The sequence below is a fragment of the Pseudophryne corroboree genome, chromosome 3, assembly GCF_028390025.1.
Source record: "Pseudophryne corroboree isolate aPseCor3 chromosome 3, aPseCor3.hap2, whole genome shotgun sequence".
Taxonomy (NCBI): domain Eukaryota; kingdom Metazoa; phylum Chordata; class Amphibia; order Anura; family Myobatrachidae; genus Pseudophryne; species Pseudophryne corroboree.
Genome location: NC_086446.1, coordinates 112713138 through 112722815, shown reverse-complemented (window position 1 = coordinate 112722815; position 9678 = coordinate 112713138). Strand labels below are relative to the sequence as shown.

Below are 9678 nucleotides of genomic sequence, written 5' to 3'. Positions count from 1 at the left end.
TTCTACTTCTAACTACTGGTTCATAAATGAATACGTTTGAAAATGGAATGCATCAACAGAACGGTGTTGGCAGTATAAAAATATCTACAGCACTTTGTATTCACAGGTGGTCTCCCATCCAAGTACTAACCAGGCCCAACACTGCTTAGCTTCCAAGATCAGATGAGATTGGGCGTATCCAGTGTGGTGTGGCTGTAGATATGCTTTATGGTTTCTGTTAGAACTTTTCTACTTCTAACTACTGGTTCATAAATGAATATGTTTTAAAATGGAATGCATCAACAGAACGGTGTTGGTAGTATAAAAATATCTAAAGCACCTTGTATTCGGAGGTGGTCTCCCATCCAAGTACTAACCAGGCCCAACACTGCTTAGCTTCCAAGATCAGATGAGATTGGGCGTATCCAGTGTGGTGTGGCTGTAGATGAGCTTTGTGGTTTCTGTTAGAACTTTTCTACTTCTAACTACTGGTTCATAAATGAATACGTTTGAAAATGGAATGCATCAACAGAACGGTGTTGGCAGTATAAAAATATCTACAGCACTTTGTATTCACAGGTGGTCTCCCATCCAAGTACTAACCAGGCCCAACACTGCTTAGCTTCCAAGATCAGATGAGATTGGGCGTATCCAGTGTGGTGTGGCTGTAGATAAGCTTTATGGTTTCTGTTAGAACTTTTCTACTTCTAACTACTGGTTCATAAATGAATACGTTTTAAAATGGAATACATGAACAGAACGGTGTTGGTAGTATAAAAATATCTAAAGCACCTTGTATTCCCAGGTGGTCTCCCATCCAAGTACTAACCAGGCCCAACACTGCTTAGCTTCCAAGATCAGATGAGATTGGGCGTATCCAGTGTGGTGTGGCTGTAGATGAGCTTTGTTGTTTCTGTTAGAACTTTTCTACTTCTAACTACTGGTTCATAAATGAATACGTTTTAAAATGGAATGCATCAACAGAACGGTGTTGGCAGTATAAAATTATCTACAGCACCTTGTATTCCCAGGTGGTCTCCCATCCAAGTACTAACCAGGCCCAACACTGCTTAGCTTTCAAGATCAGATGAGATTGGGCATATCCAGTGTGGTGTGGCTGTAGAAGAGCGTTATGGTTTCTGTTAGTACTTTTCTACTTCTAACTACTGGTTCATAAATGAATACGTTTGAAAATGGAATGCATCAACAGAACGGTGTTGGTAGTATAAAAATATCTACAGCACCTTGTATTCCCAGGTGGTCTCCCATCCAAGTACTAACCAGGCCCAACACTGCTTAGCTTCCAAGATCAGACAAGATTGGGCGTATCCAGTGTGGTGTGGCTGTAGATAAGCTTTATGGTTTCTGTTAGAACTTTTCTACTTCTAACTACTGGTTCATAAATGAATACGTTTTAAAATGGAATGCATCAACAGAACGGTGTTGGTAGTATAAAAATATCTACAGCACCTTGTATTCCCAGGTGGTCTCCCATCCAAGTACTAACCAGGCCCAACACTGCTTAGCTTCCAAGATCAGATGAGATTGTGCGTATCCAGTGTGGTGTGGCTGTAGATGAGCTTTGTGGTTTCTGTTAGAACTTTTCTACTTCTAACTACTGGTTCATAAATGAATACGTTTGAAAATGGAATGCATCAACAGAACAGTGTTGGCAGTATAAAAATATCTACAGCACCTTGTATTCCCAGGTGGTCTCCCATCCAAGTACTAACAAGGCCCAACACTGCTTAGCTTCCAAGATGAGACGAGATTGGGCGTATCCAGTGTGGTGTGGCTGTAGATGAGCTTTGTGGTTTCTGTTAGAACTTTTCTACTTCTAACTACTGGTTCATAAATGAATACGTTTGAAAATGGAATGCATCAACAGAACGGTGTTGGCAGGATAAAAATATCTACAACACCTTGTATTCCCAGGTGGTCTCCCATCCAAGTACTAACCAGGCCCAACACTGCTTAGCGTCCAAGATCAGATGAGATTGGGCGTATCCAATCTGGTGTGGCTGTAGATGAGCTTTGTGGTTTCTGTTAGTACTTTTCTACTTCTAACTACTGGTTCATAAATGAATACGTTTGAAAATGGAATGCATCAACAGAACGGTGTTGGCAGTATAAAAATATCTACAGCACCTTGTATTTCCAGGTGGTCTCCCATCCAAGTACTAACCAAGCCCAACACTGCATAGCTTCCAAGATCAGGTGAGATTGGGCGTATCCAGCATGGTGTGGCTGTAGATGAGCTTTGTGGTTTCTGTTAGAACTTTTCTACTTCTAACCACTGGTTCATAAATGAATACGTTTGAAAATGGAATGCATCAACAGAACAGTGTTGGCAGTATAAAAATAACTACAGCACCTTGTATTCCCAGGTGGTCTCCCATCCAAGTACTAACAAGGCCCAACACTGCTTAGCTTCCAAGATCAGACGAGATTGGGCGTATCCAGTGTGGTGTGGCTGTAGATGAGCTTTGTGGTTTCTGTTAAAACTTTTCTACTTCTAACTACTGGTTCATAAATGAATAGGTTTGAAAATGGAATGCATTAACAGAACGGTGTTGGCAGTATAAAAATATCTACAGCACCTTGTATTCCCAGGTGGTCTCCCATCCAAGTACTAACCAGACTCAACACTGCTTAGCTTCCAAGATCAGATGAGATTGGGCGTATCCAGTGTGGTGTTGCTGTAGATGAACTTTCTGGTTTCTGTTAGAACTTTTCTACTTCTAACTACTGGTTCATAAATGAATAAGTTTTAAAACGGTGTTGGCAGTATAAAATTATCTACAGCACCTAGTATTCCCAGGTGGTCTCCCATCCAAGTACTAACCAGGCCCAACACTGCTTAACTTCCAAGATCAGATGAGATTGGGCGTATCCAGTGTGGTGTGGCTGTAGAAGAGCTTTATGGTTTCTGTTAGTACTTTTCTACTTCTAACTATTGGTTCATAAATGTATAAGTTTGAAAATGGAATGCATCAACAGAACGGTGTAGGTAGTATAAAAATTTCTACAGCACCTTGTATTCCCAGGTGGTCTCCCATCCAAGTACTAACCAGGCCCAACACTGCTTAGCTTTCTAGATCAGATGAGATTGGGCGTATCCAGTGTGGTGTGGCTGTAGATGAGCTTTGTGGTTTCTGTTAGAACTTTTCTACTTCTAACTACTGGTTCATAAATGAATACGTTTGAAAATGGAATGCATCAACAGAACGGTGTTGGTAGTATAAAAATATCTACAGCACCTTGTATTCCCAGGTGGTCTCCCATCCAAGTACTAACCAGGCCCAACACTGTTTAGCTTCCAAGATCAGATGAGATTGGGCGTATCCAGAGTGGTGTTGCTGTAGATGAACTTTCTGGTTTCTGTTAGAACTTTTCTACTTCTAACTACTGGTTCATAAATGAATACGTTTTAAAATGGAATGCATCAACAGAACGGTGTTGGTAGTATAAAAATATCTACAGCACATTGTATTCCCAGGTGGTCTCCCATCCAAGTATTAACCAGGCCCAACACTGCTTAGCTTCCTAGATCAGATGAGATTGGGCGTATCCAGTGTGGTGTGGCTGTAGATGAGCTTTGTGGTTTCTGTTAGAACTTTTCTACTTCTAACTACTGGTTCATAAATGAATACGTTTTAAAATGGAATGCATCAACAGAACGGTGTTGGTAGTATAAAAATATCTACAGCACCTTGTATTCCCAGGTGGACTCCCATCCAAGTACTAATCATGCCCAACACTGCTTAGCTTCCAAGGTCAGATGAGATTGGGCGTATCCAGTGTGGTGTGGCTGTAGATGAGTTTTGTGGTTTCTGTTAGAACTTTTCTACTTCTAACTACTGGTTCATAAATGAATACGTTTGAAAATGGAATGCATCAACAGAACGGTGTTGGCAGTATAAAAATATCTATAGCACCTTGTATTCCCAGGTGGTCTCCCACCCAAGTACTAACCAGGCCCAACACTGCTTAGCTTCGAAGATCAGATGAGATTGGGCGTATCCAGTGTGGTGCTGCTGTAGATGAAATTTCTGGTTTCTGTTAGAACTTTTCTACTTATAAATACTGGTTCATAAATGAACACGTTTTAAAATGGAATGCATCAACAGAACGGTGTTGGTAGTATAAAAATATCTACAGCACCTTGTATTCCCAGGTGGTCTCCCATCCAAGTACTAACCAGGCCCAACACTGCTTAGCTTCCAAGATCAGATGAGATTGGGCGTATCCAGTGTGGTGTGGCTGTAGATGAGCTTTGTGGTTTCTGTTAGAACTTTTCTACTTCTAACTACTGGTTCATAAATGAATACGTTTTAAAATGGAATGCATCAACAGAACGGTGTTGGTAGTATAAAAATATCTACAGCACCTTGTATTCCCAGGTGGACTCCCATCCAAGTACTAATCAGGCCCAACACTGCTTAGCTTCCAAGGTCAGATGAGATTGGGCGTATCCAGTGTGGTGTGGCTGTAGATGAGTTTTGTGGTTTCTGTTAGAACTTTTCTACTTCTAACTACTGGTTCATAAATGAATACGTTTTAAAATGGAATGCATCAACAGAACGGTGTTGGCAGTATAAAAATATCTACAGCACCTTGTATTCCCAGGTGGTCTCCCACCCAAGTACTAACCAGGCCCAACACTGCTTAGCTTCCAATATCAGATGAGATTGGGCGTATCCAGTGTGGTGTTGCTGTAGATGAGCTTTGTTGTTTCTGTTAGAACTTTTCTACTACTAACTACTGGTTCATAAATGAATACGTTTGAAAATGGAATGCATCAACAGAACGGTGTTGGCAGTATAAAAATATCTACAGCACCTTGTATTCCCAGGTAGTCTCCCATCCAAGTACTAACCAGGCCCAACACTGCTTAGCTTCCAAGATCAGATGAGATTGGGCGTATCCAGTGTGGTGTTGCTGTAGATGAACTTTCTGGTTTCTGTTAGAACTTTTCTACTTCTAACTACTGGTTCATAAATGAATAAGTTTTAAAATGGAATGCATCAACAGAACGGTGTTGGCAGTATAAAATTATCTACAGCACCTAGTATTCCCAGGTGGTCTCCCATCCAAGTACTAACCAGGCCCAACACTGCTTAACTTCCAAGATCAGATGAGATTGGGCGTATCCAGTGTGGTGTGGCTGTAGAAGAGCTTTATGGTTTCTGTTAGTACTTTTCTACTTCTAACTATTGGTTCATAAATGAATAAGTTTGAAAATGGAATGCATCAACAGAACGGTGTAGGTAGTATAAAAATTTCTACAGCACCTTGTATTCCCAGGTGGTCTCCCATCCAAGTACTAACCAAGCCCAACACTGCTTAGCTTCCTAGATCAGATGAGATTGGGCGTATCCAGTGTGGTGTGGCTGTAGATGAGCTTTGTGGTTTCTGTTAGAACTTTTCTACTTCTAACTACTGGTTCATAAATGAATACGTTTGAAAATGGAATGCATCAACAGAACGGTGTTGGTAGTATAAAAATATCTACAGCACCTTGTATTCCCAGGTGGTCTCCCATCCAAGTACTAACCAGGCCCAACACTGTTTAGCTTCCAAGATCAGATGAGATTGGGCGTATCCAGAGTGGTGTTGCTGTAGATGAACTTTCTGGTTTCTGTTAGAACTTTTCTACTTCTAACTACTGGTTCATAAATGAATACGTTTTAAAATGGAATGCATCAACAGAACGGTGTTGGTAGTATAAAAATATCTACAGCACCTTGTATTCCCATGTGGTCTCCCATCCAAGTATTAACCAGGCCCAACACTGCTTAGCTTCCTAGATCAGATGAGATTGGGCGTATCCAGTGTGGTGTGGCTGTAGATGAGCTTTGTGGTTTCTGTTAGAACTTTTCTACTTCTAACTACTGGTTCATAAATGAATACGTTTTAAAATGGAATGCATCAACAGAACGGTGTTGGTAGTATAAAAATATCTACAGCACCTTGTATTCCCAGGTGGACTCCCATCCAAGTACTAATCAGGCCCAACACTGCTTAGCTTCCAAGGTCAGATGAGATTGGGCGTATCCAGTGTGGTGTGGCTGTAGATGAGTTTTGTGGTTTCTGTTAGAACTTTTCTACTTCTAACTACTGGTTCATAAATGAATACGTTTGAAAATGGAATGCATCAACAGAACGGTGTTGGCAGTATAAAAATATCTACAGCACCTTGTATTCCCAGGTGGTCTCCCACCCAAGTACTAACCAGGCCCAACAATGCTTAGCTTCCAAGATCAGATGATATTGGGCGTATCCAGTGTGGTGTGGCTGTAGATGAGCTTTGTTGTTTCTGTCAGAACTTTTCTACTACTAACTACTGGTTCATAAATGAATACGTTTGAAAATGGAATGCATGAACAGAACGGTGTTGGCAGTATAAAAATATCTACAGCACCTTGTATTCCCAGGTAGTCTCCCATCCAAGTACTAACCAGGCCCAACACTGCTTAGCTTCCAAGATCAGATGAGATTGGGCGTATCCAATGTGGTGTGGCTGTAGATGAACTTTGTGGTTTCTGTTAGAACTTTTCTACTTCTAACTACTGGTTCATAAATGAATACGTTTTAAAATTGAATGCATCAACAGAACGGTGTTGGCAGTATAAAATTATCTACAGCACCTTGTATTCCCAGGTGGACTCCCATCCAAGTACTAACCAGGCCCAACACTGCTTAGCTTCCAAGATCAGATGAGATTGGGCATATCCAGTGTGGTGTGGCTGTAGAAGAGCTTTATGGTTTCTGTTAGTACTTTTCTACTTCCAACTACTGGTTCATAAATGAATACGTTTGAAAATGGAATGCATCAACAGAACGGTGTTTGTAGTATAAAAATATCTACAGCACCTTGTATTCCCAGGTGGTCTCCCATCCAAGTACTAACCAGGCCCAACACTGCTTAGCTTCGAAGATCAGATGAGATTGGGCGTATCCAGTGTGGTGCTGCTGTAGATGAAATTTCTGGTTTCTGTTAGAACTTTTCTACTTATAAATACTGGTTCATAAATGAACACGTTTTAAAATGGAATGCATCAACAGAACGGTGTTGGTAGTATAAAAATATCTACAGCACCTTGTATTCCCAGGTGGTCTCCCATCCAAGTACTAACCAGGCCCAACACTGCTTAGCTTCCAAGATCAGATGAGATTGGGCGTATCCAGTGTGGTGTGGCTGTAGATGAGCTTTGTGGTTTCTGTTAGAACTTTTCTACTTCTAACTACTGGTTCATAAATGAATACGTTTTAAAATGGAATGCATCAACAGAACGGTGTTGGTAGTATAAAAATATCTACAGCACCTTGTATTCCCAGGTGGACTCCCATCCAAGTACTAATCAGGCCCAACACTGCTTAGCTTCCAAGGTCAGATGAGATTGGGCGTATCCAGTGTGGTGTGGCTGTAGATGAGTTTTGTGGTTTCTGTTAGAACTTTTCTACTTCTAACTACTGGTTCATAAATGAATACGTTTTAAAATGGAATGCATCAACAGAACGGTGTTGGCAGTATAAAAATATCTACAGCACCTTGTATTCCCAGGTGGTCTCCCACCCAAGTACTAACCAGGCCCAACACTGCTTAGCTTCCAAGATCAGATGAGATTGGGCGTATCCAGTGTGGTGTTGCTGTAGATGAGCTTTGTTGTTTCTGTTAGAACTTTTCTACTACTAACTACTGGTTCATAAATGAATACGTTTGAAAATGGAATGCATCAACAGAACGGTGTTGGCAGTATAAAAATATCTACAGCACCTTGTATTCCCAGGTAGTCTCCCATCCAAGTACTAACCAGGCCCAACACTGCTTAGCTTCCAAGATCAGATGAGATTGGGCGTATCCAATGTGGTGTGGCTGTAGATGAACTTTGTGGTTTCTGTTAGAACTTTTCTACTTCTAACTACTGGTTCATAAATGAATACGTTTGAAAATGGAATGCATCAACAGAACGGTGTTGGTAGTATAAAAATATCTACAGCACCTTGTATTCCCAGGTGGTCTCCCATCCAAGTACTAACCAGGCCCAACACTGTTTAGCTTCCAAGATCAGATGAGATTGGGCGTATCCAGTGTGGTGTTGCTGTAGATGAACTTTCTGGTTTCTGTTAGAACTTTTCTACTTCTAACTACTGGTTCATAAATGAATACGTTTTAAAATGGAATGCATCAACAGAACGGTGTTGGTAGTATAAAAATATCTACAGCACCTTGTATTCCCAGGTGGTCTCCCATCCAAGTATTAACCAGGCCCAACACTGCTTAGCTTCCTAGATCAGATGAGATTGGGCGTATCCAGTGTGGTGTGGCTGTAGATGAGCTTTGTGGTTTCTGTTTGAACTTTTCTACTTCTAACTACTGGTTCATAAATGAATACGTTTGAAAATGGAATGCATCAACAGAACGGTGTTGGCAGTATAAAATTATCTACAGCACCTATGTATTCCCAGGTGGTCTCCCATCCAAGTACTAACCAGGCCCAACACTGCTTAGCTTCTAAGATCAGATGAGATTGGGCATATCCAGTGTGGTGTGGCTGTAGAAAAGCTTTATGATTTCTGTTAGTACTTTTCTACTTCTAACTACTGGTTCATAAATGAATACGTTTGAAAATGGAATGCATCAACAGAACGGTGTTGGTAGTATAAAAATATCTACAACACCTTGTATTCCCAGGTGGTCTCCCATCCAAGTACTAACCAGGCCCAACACTGCTTAGCTTCCAAGATCAGATGAGATTGGGCGTATCCAGTGTGGTGTTGCTGTAGATGAACTTTCTGGTTTCTGTTAGAACTTTTCTACTTCTAACTACTTGTTCATAAATGAATACGTTTTAAAATGGAATGCATCAACAGAACGGTGTTGGCAGTATAAAATTATCTACAGCACCTTGTATTCCCAGGTGGTCTCCCATTCAAGTACTAACCAGGCCCAACACTGCTTAGCTTCCAAGATCAGATGAGATTGGGCATATCCAGTGTGGTGTGGCTGTAGAAGAGCTTTATGGTTTCTGTTAGTACTTTTCTACTTCTAACTACTGGTTCATAAATGAATACGTTTGAAAATGGAATGCATCAACAGAACGGTGTTGGTAGTATAAAAATATCTACAGCACCTTGTATTCCCAGGTGGTCTCCCATCCAAGTACTAACCAGGCCCAACACTGCTTAGCTTCCAAGATCAGATGAGATTGGGCATATCCAGTGTGGTGTGGCTGTAGATGAGCTTTGTGGTTTCTGTTAGAACTTTTCTACTTCTAACTACTGTTTCATAAATGAATACGTTTGAAAATGGAATGCATCAACAGAACGGTGTTGGCAGTATAAAAATATCTACAGCACCTTGTATTCCCAGGTGGTCTCCCATCCAAGTACTAACCAGGCCCAACACTGCTTAGCTTCCAAGATCAGATGAGATTGGGCGTATCCAGTGTGGTGTGGCTGTAGATGTGCTTTGCTGTTTCTGTTAGAACTTTTCTACTTCTAACTACTGGTTCATAAATGAATACATTTGAAAATGGAATGCATCAACAGAACGGTGTTGGCAGTATAAATATATCTACAGCACTTTGTATTCCCAGGTGGTCTCCCATCCAATTACTAACCAAGCCCAACACTGCTTAGCTTCCAAGATCAGGTGAGATTGGGCGTATCCAGTGTGGTACTGCTGTAGATGAA

The 9678-nt window shown here is 41.1% G+C and overlaps 30 non-coding genes and 13 pseudogenes across 30 annotated transcripts; all 43 read right to left on the bottom strand.

The window, feature by feature from the left end:
* Nucleotides 1-81: 81 nt before the first annotated feature.
* Nucleotides 82-200, bottom strand: LOC135069845 (5S ribosomal RNA). Its single transcript, XR_010256026.1, has one exon. It is a non-coding gene; the product is annotated as a 5S ribosomal RNA (ribosomal RNA).
* A 107-nt stretch (nt 201-307) lies between these two features.
* On the bottom strand, nt 308-426 carry LOC134889690 (5S ribosomal RNA; annotated as a pseudogene).
* A 107-nt stretch (nt 427-533) lies between these two features.
* Nucleotides 534-652, bottom strand: LOC135069844 (5S ribosomal RNA). The gene has a single exon (XR_010256025.1). It is a non-coding gene; the product is annotated as a 5S ribosomal RNA (ribosomal RNA).
* A 107-nt stretch (nt 653-759) lies between these two features.
* Nucleotides 760-878, bottom strand: LOC135067169 (5S ribosomal RNA). The gene has a single exon (XR_010253392.1). It is a non-coding gene; the product is annotated as a 5S ribosomal RNA (ribosomal RNA).
* Nucleotides 879-985: 107 nt separating this feature from the next.
* On the bottom strand, nt 986-1104 carry LOC135070810 (5S ribosomal RNA). Its single transcript, XR_010256961.1, has one exon. It is a non-coding gene; the product is annotated as a 5S ribosomal RNA (ribosomal RNA).
* Nucleotides 1105-1211: 107 nt separating this feature from the next.
* LOC135066768 (5S ribosomal RNA) lies at nt 1212-1330 on the bottom strand. Its single transcript, XR_010253009.1, has one exon. It is a non-coding gene; the product is annotated as a 5S ribosomal RNA (ribosomal RNA).
* A 107-nt stretch (nt 1331-1437) lies between these two features.
* Nucleotides 1438-1556, bottom strand: LOC135064316 (5S ribosomal RNA). The gene has a single exon (XR_010250626.1). It is a non-coding gene; the product is annotated as a 5S ribosomal RNA (ribosomal RNA).
* A 107-nt stretch (nt 1557-1663) lies between these two features.
* On the bottom strand, nt 1664-1782 carry LOC135068752 (5S ribosomal RNA). Its single transcript, XR_010254944.1, has one exon. It is a non-coding gene; the product is annotated as a 5S ribosomal RNA (ribosomal RNA).
* Nucleotides 1783-1889: 107 nt separating this feature from the next.
* LOC134890318 (5S ribosomal RNA) lies at nt 1890-2008 on the bottom strand (annotated as a pseudogene).
* Nucleotides 2009-2115: 107 nt separating this feature from the next.
* LOC134895033 (5S ribosomal RNA) lies at nt 2116-2234 on the bottom strand (annotated as a pseudogene).
* Nucleotides 2235-2341: 107 nt separating this feature from the next.
* LOC134900715 (5S ribosomal RNA) lies at nt 2342-2460 on the bottom strand. Its single transcript, XR_010174223.1, has one exon. It is a non-coding gene; the product is annotated as a 5S ribosomal RNA (ribosomal RNA).
* Nucleotides 2461-2567: 107 nt separating this feature from the next.
* On the bottom strand, nt 2568-2686 carry LOC134888738 (5S ribosomal RNA; annotated as a pseudogene).
* Nucleotides 2687-2775: 89 nt separating this feature from the next.
* LOC135058357 (5S ribosomal RNA) lies at nt 2776-2894 on the bottom strand. The gene has a single exon (XR_010244788.1). It is a non-coding gene; the product is annotated as a 5S ribosomal RNA (ribosomal RNA).
* A 107-nt stretch (nt 2895-3001) lies between these two features.
* On the bottom strand, nt 3002-3120 carry LOC134889027 (5S ribosomal RNA; annotated as a pseudogene).
* Nucleotides 3121-3227: 107 nt separating this feature from the next.
* On the bottom strand, nt 3228-3346 carry LOC135068063 (5S ribosomal RNA). Its single transcript, XR_010254271.1, has one exon. It is a non-coding gene; the product is annotated as a 5S ribosomal RNA (ribosomal RNA).
* Nucleotides 3347-3453: 107 nt separating this feature from the next.
* On the bottom strand, nt 3454-3572 carry LOC134892121 (5S ribosomal RNA; annotated as a pseudogene).
* Nucleotides 3573-3679: 107 nt separating this feature from the next.
* Nucleotides 3680-3798, bottom strand: LOC134886298 (5S ribosomal RNA). Its single transcript, XR_010170385.1, has one exon. It is a non-coding gene; the product is annotated as a 5S ribosomal RNA (ribosomal RNA).
* Nucleotides 3799-3905: 107 nt separating this feature from the next.
* Nucleotides 3906-4024, bottom strand: LOC134893294 (5S ribosomal RNA; annotated as a pseudogene).
* A 107-nt stretch (nt 4025-4131) lies between these two features.
* Nucleotides 4132-4250, bottom strand: LOC135064887 (5S ribosomal RNA). The gene has a single exon (XR_010251184.1). It is a non-coding gene; the product is annotated as a 5S ribosomal RNA (ribosomal RNA).
* A 107-nt stretch (nt 4251-4357) lies between these two features.
* LOC135064619 (5S ribosomal RNA) lies at nt 4358-4476 on the bottom strand. Its single transcript, XR_010250925.1, has one exon. It is a non-coding gene; the product is annotated as a 5S ribosomal RNA (ribosomal RNA).
* A 107-nt stretch (nt 4477-4583) lies between these two features.
* LOC135070550 (5S ribosomal RNA) lies at nt 4584-4702 on the bottom strand. The gene has a single exon (XR_010256711.1). It is a non-coding gene; the product is annotated as a 5S ribosomal RNA (ribosomal RNA).
* Nucleotides 4703-4809: 107 nt separating this feature from the next.
* On the bottom strand, nt 4810-4928 carry LOC135066973 (5S ribosomal RNA). Its single transcript, XR_010253205.1, has one exon. It is a non-coding gene; the product is annotated as a 5S ribosomal RNA (ribosomal RNA).
* Nucleotides 4929-5035: 107 nt separating this feature from the next.
* On the bottom strand, nt 5036-5154 carry LOC134902210 (5S ribosomal RNA). The gene has a single exon (XR_010175680.1). It is a non-coding gene; the product is annotated as a 5S ribosomal RNA (ribosomal RNA).
* A 107-nt stretch (nt 5155-5261) lies between these two features.
* LOC134887100 (5S ribosomal RNA) lies at nt 5262-5380 on the bottom strand (annotated as a pseudogene).
* A 107-nt stretch (nt 5381-5487) lies between these two features.
* On the bottom strand, nt 5488-5606 carry LOC135068061 (5S ribosomal RNA). The gene has a single exon (XR_010254269.1). It is a non-coding gene; the product is annotated as a 5S ribosomal RNA (ribosomal RNA).
* A 107-nt stretch (nt 5607-5713) lies between these two features.
* On the bottom strand, nt 5714-5832 carry LOC134887280 (5S ribosomal RNA; annotated as a pseudogene).
* A 107-nt stretch (nt 5833-5939) lies between these two features.
* Nucleotides 5940-6058, bottom strand: LOC135064618 (5S ribosomal RNA). Its single transcript, XR_010250924.1, has one exon. It is a non-coding gene; the product is annotated as a 5S ribosomal RNA (ribosomal RNA).
* Nucleotides 6059-6165: 107 nt separating this feature from the next.
* LOC134889521 (5S ribosomal RNA) lies at nt 6166-6284 on the bottom strand (annotated as a pseudogene).
* Nucleotides 6285-6391: 107 nt separating this feature from the next.
* Nucleotides 6392-6510, bottom strand: LOC135065809 (5S ribosomal RNA). Its single transcript, XR_010252079.1, has one exon. It is a non-coding gene; the product is annotated as a 5S ribosomal RNA (ribosomal RNA).
* Nucleotides 6511-6617: 107 nt separating this feature from the next.
* On the bottom strand, nt 6618-6736 carry LOC135069720 (5S ribosomal RNA). The gene has a single exon (XR_010255904.1). It is a non-coding gene; the product is annotated as a 5S ribosomal RNA (ribosomal RNA).
* A 107-nt stretch (nt 6737-6843) lies between these two features.
* On the bottom strand, nt 6844-6962 carry LOC134889050 (5S ribosomal RNA; annotated as a pseudogene).
* Nucleotides 6963-7069: 107 nt separating this feature from the next.
* LOC135064876 (5S ribosomal RNA) lies at nt 7070-7188 on the bottom strand. Its single transcript, XR_010251173.1, has one exon. It is a non-coding gene; the product is annotated as a 5S ribosomal RNA (ribosomal RNA).
* A 107-nt stretch (nt 7189-7295) lies between these two features.
* On the bottom strand, nt 7296-7414 carry LOC135064616 (5S ribosomal RNA). The gene has a single exon (XR_010250922.1). It is a non-coding gene; the product is annotated as a 5S ribosomal RNA (ribosomal RNA).
* A 107-nt stretch (nt 7415-7521) lies between these two features.
* Nucleotides 7522-7640, bottom strand: LOC135061221 (5S ribosomal RNA). The gene has a single exon (XR_010247609.1). It is a non-coding gene; the product is annotated as a 5S ribosomal RNA (ribosomal RNA).
* Nucleotides 7641-7747: 107 nt separating this feature from the next.
* On the bottom strand, nt 7748-7866 carry LOC135065808 (5S ribosomal RNA). The gene has a single exon (XR_010252078.1). It is a non-coding gene; the product is annotated as a 5S ribosomal RNA (ribosomal RNA).
* A 107-nt stretch (nt 7867-7973) lies between these two features.
* Nucleotides 7974-8092, bottom strand: LOC135063411 (5S ribosomal RNA). The gene has a single exon (XR_010249744.1). It is a non-coding gene; the product is annotated as a 5S ribosomal RNA (ribosomal RNA).
* Nucleotides 8093-8199: 107 nt separating this feature from the next.
* Nucleotides 8200-8318, bottom strand: LOC134886068 (5S ribosomal RNA). The gene has a single exon (XR_010170164.1). It is a non-coding gene; the product is annotated as a 5S ribosomal RNA (ribosomal RNA).
* Nucleotides 8319-8425: 107 nt separating this feature from the next.
* LOC134891009 (5S ribosomal RNA) lies at nt 8426-8545 on the bottom strand (annotated as a pseudogene).
* Nucleotides 8546-8652: 107 nt separating this feature from the next.
* On the bottom strand, nt 8653-8771 carry LOC135064656 (5S ribosomal RNA). Its single transcript, XR_010250959.1, has one exon. It is a non-coding gene; the product is annotated as a 5S ribosomal RNA (ribosomal RNA).
* Nucleotides 8772-8878: 107 nt separating this feature from the next.
* Nucleotides 8879-8997, bottom strand: LOC135068498 (5S ribosomal RNA). The gene has a single exon (XR_010254697.1). It is a non-coding gene; the product is annotated as a 5S ribosomal RNA (ribosomal RNA).
* A 107-nt stretch (nt 8998-9104) lies between these two features.
* Nucleotides 9105-9223, bottom strand: LOC135058981 (5S ribosomal RNA). The gene has a single exon (XR_010245402.1). It is a non-coding gene; the product is annotated as a 5S ribosomal RNA (ribosomal RNA).
* Nucleotides 9224-9330: 107 nt separating this feature from the next.
* Nucleotides 9331-9449, bottom strand: LOC135064865 (5S ribosomal RNA). Its single transcript, XR_010251162.1, has one exon. It is a non-coding gene; the product is annotated as a 5S ribosomal RNA (ribosomal RNA).
* A 107-nt stretch (nt 9450-9556) lies between these two features.
* On the bottom strand, nt 9557-9675 carry LOC134890997 (5S ribosomal RNA; annotated as a pseudogene).
* Nucleotides 9676-9678: the final 3 nt, after the last annotated feature.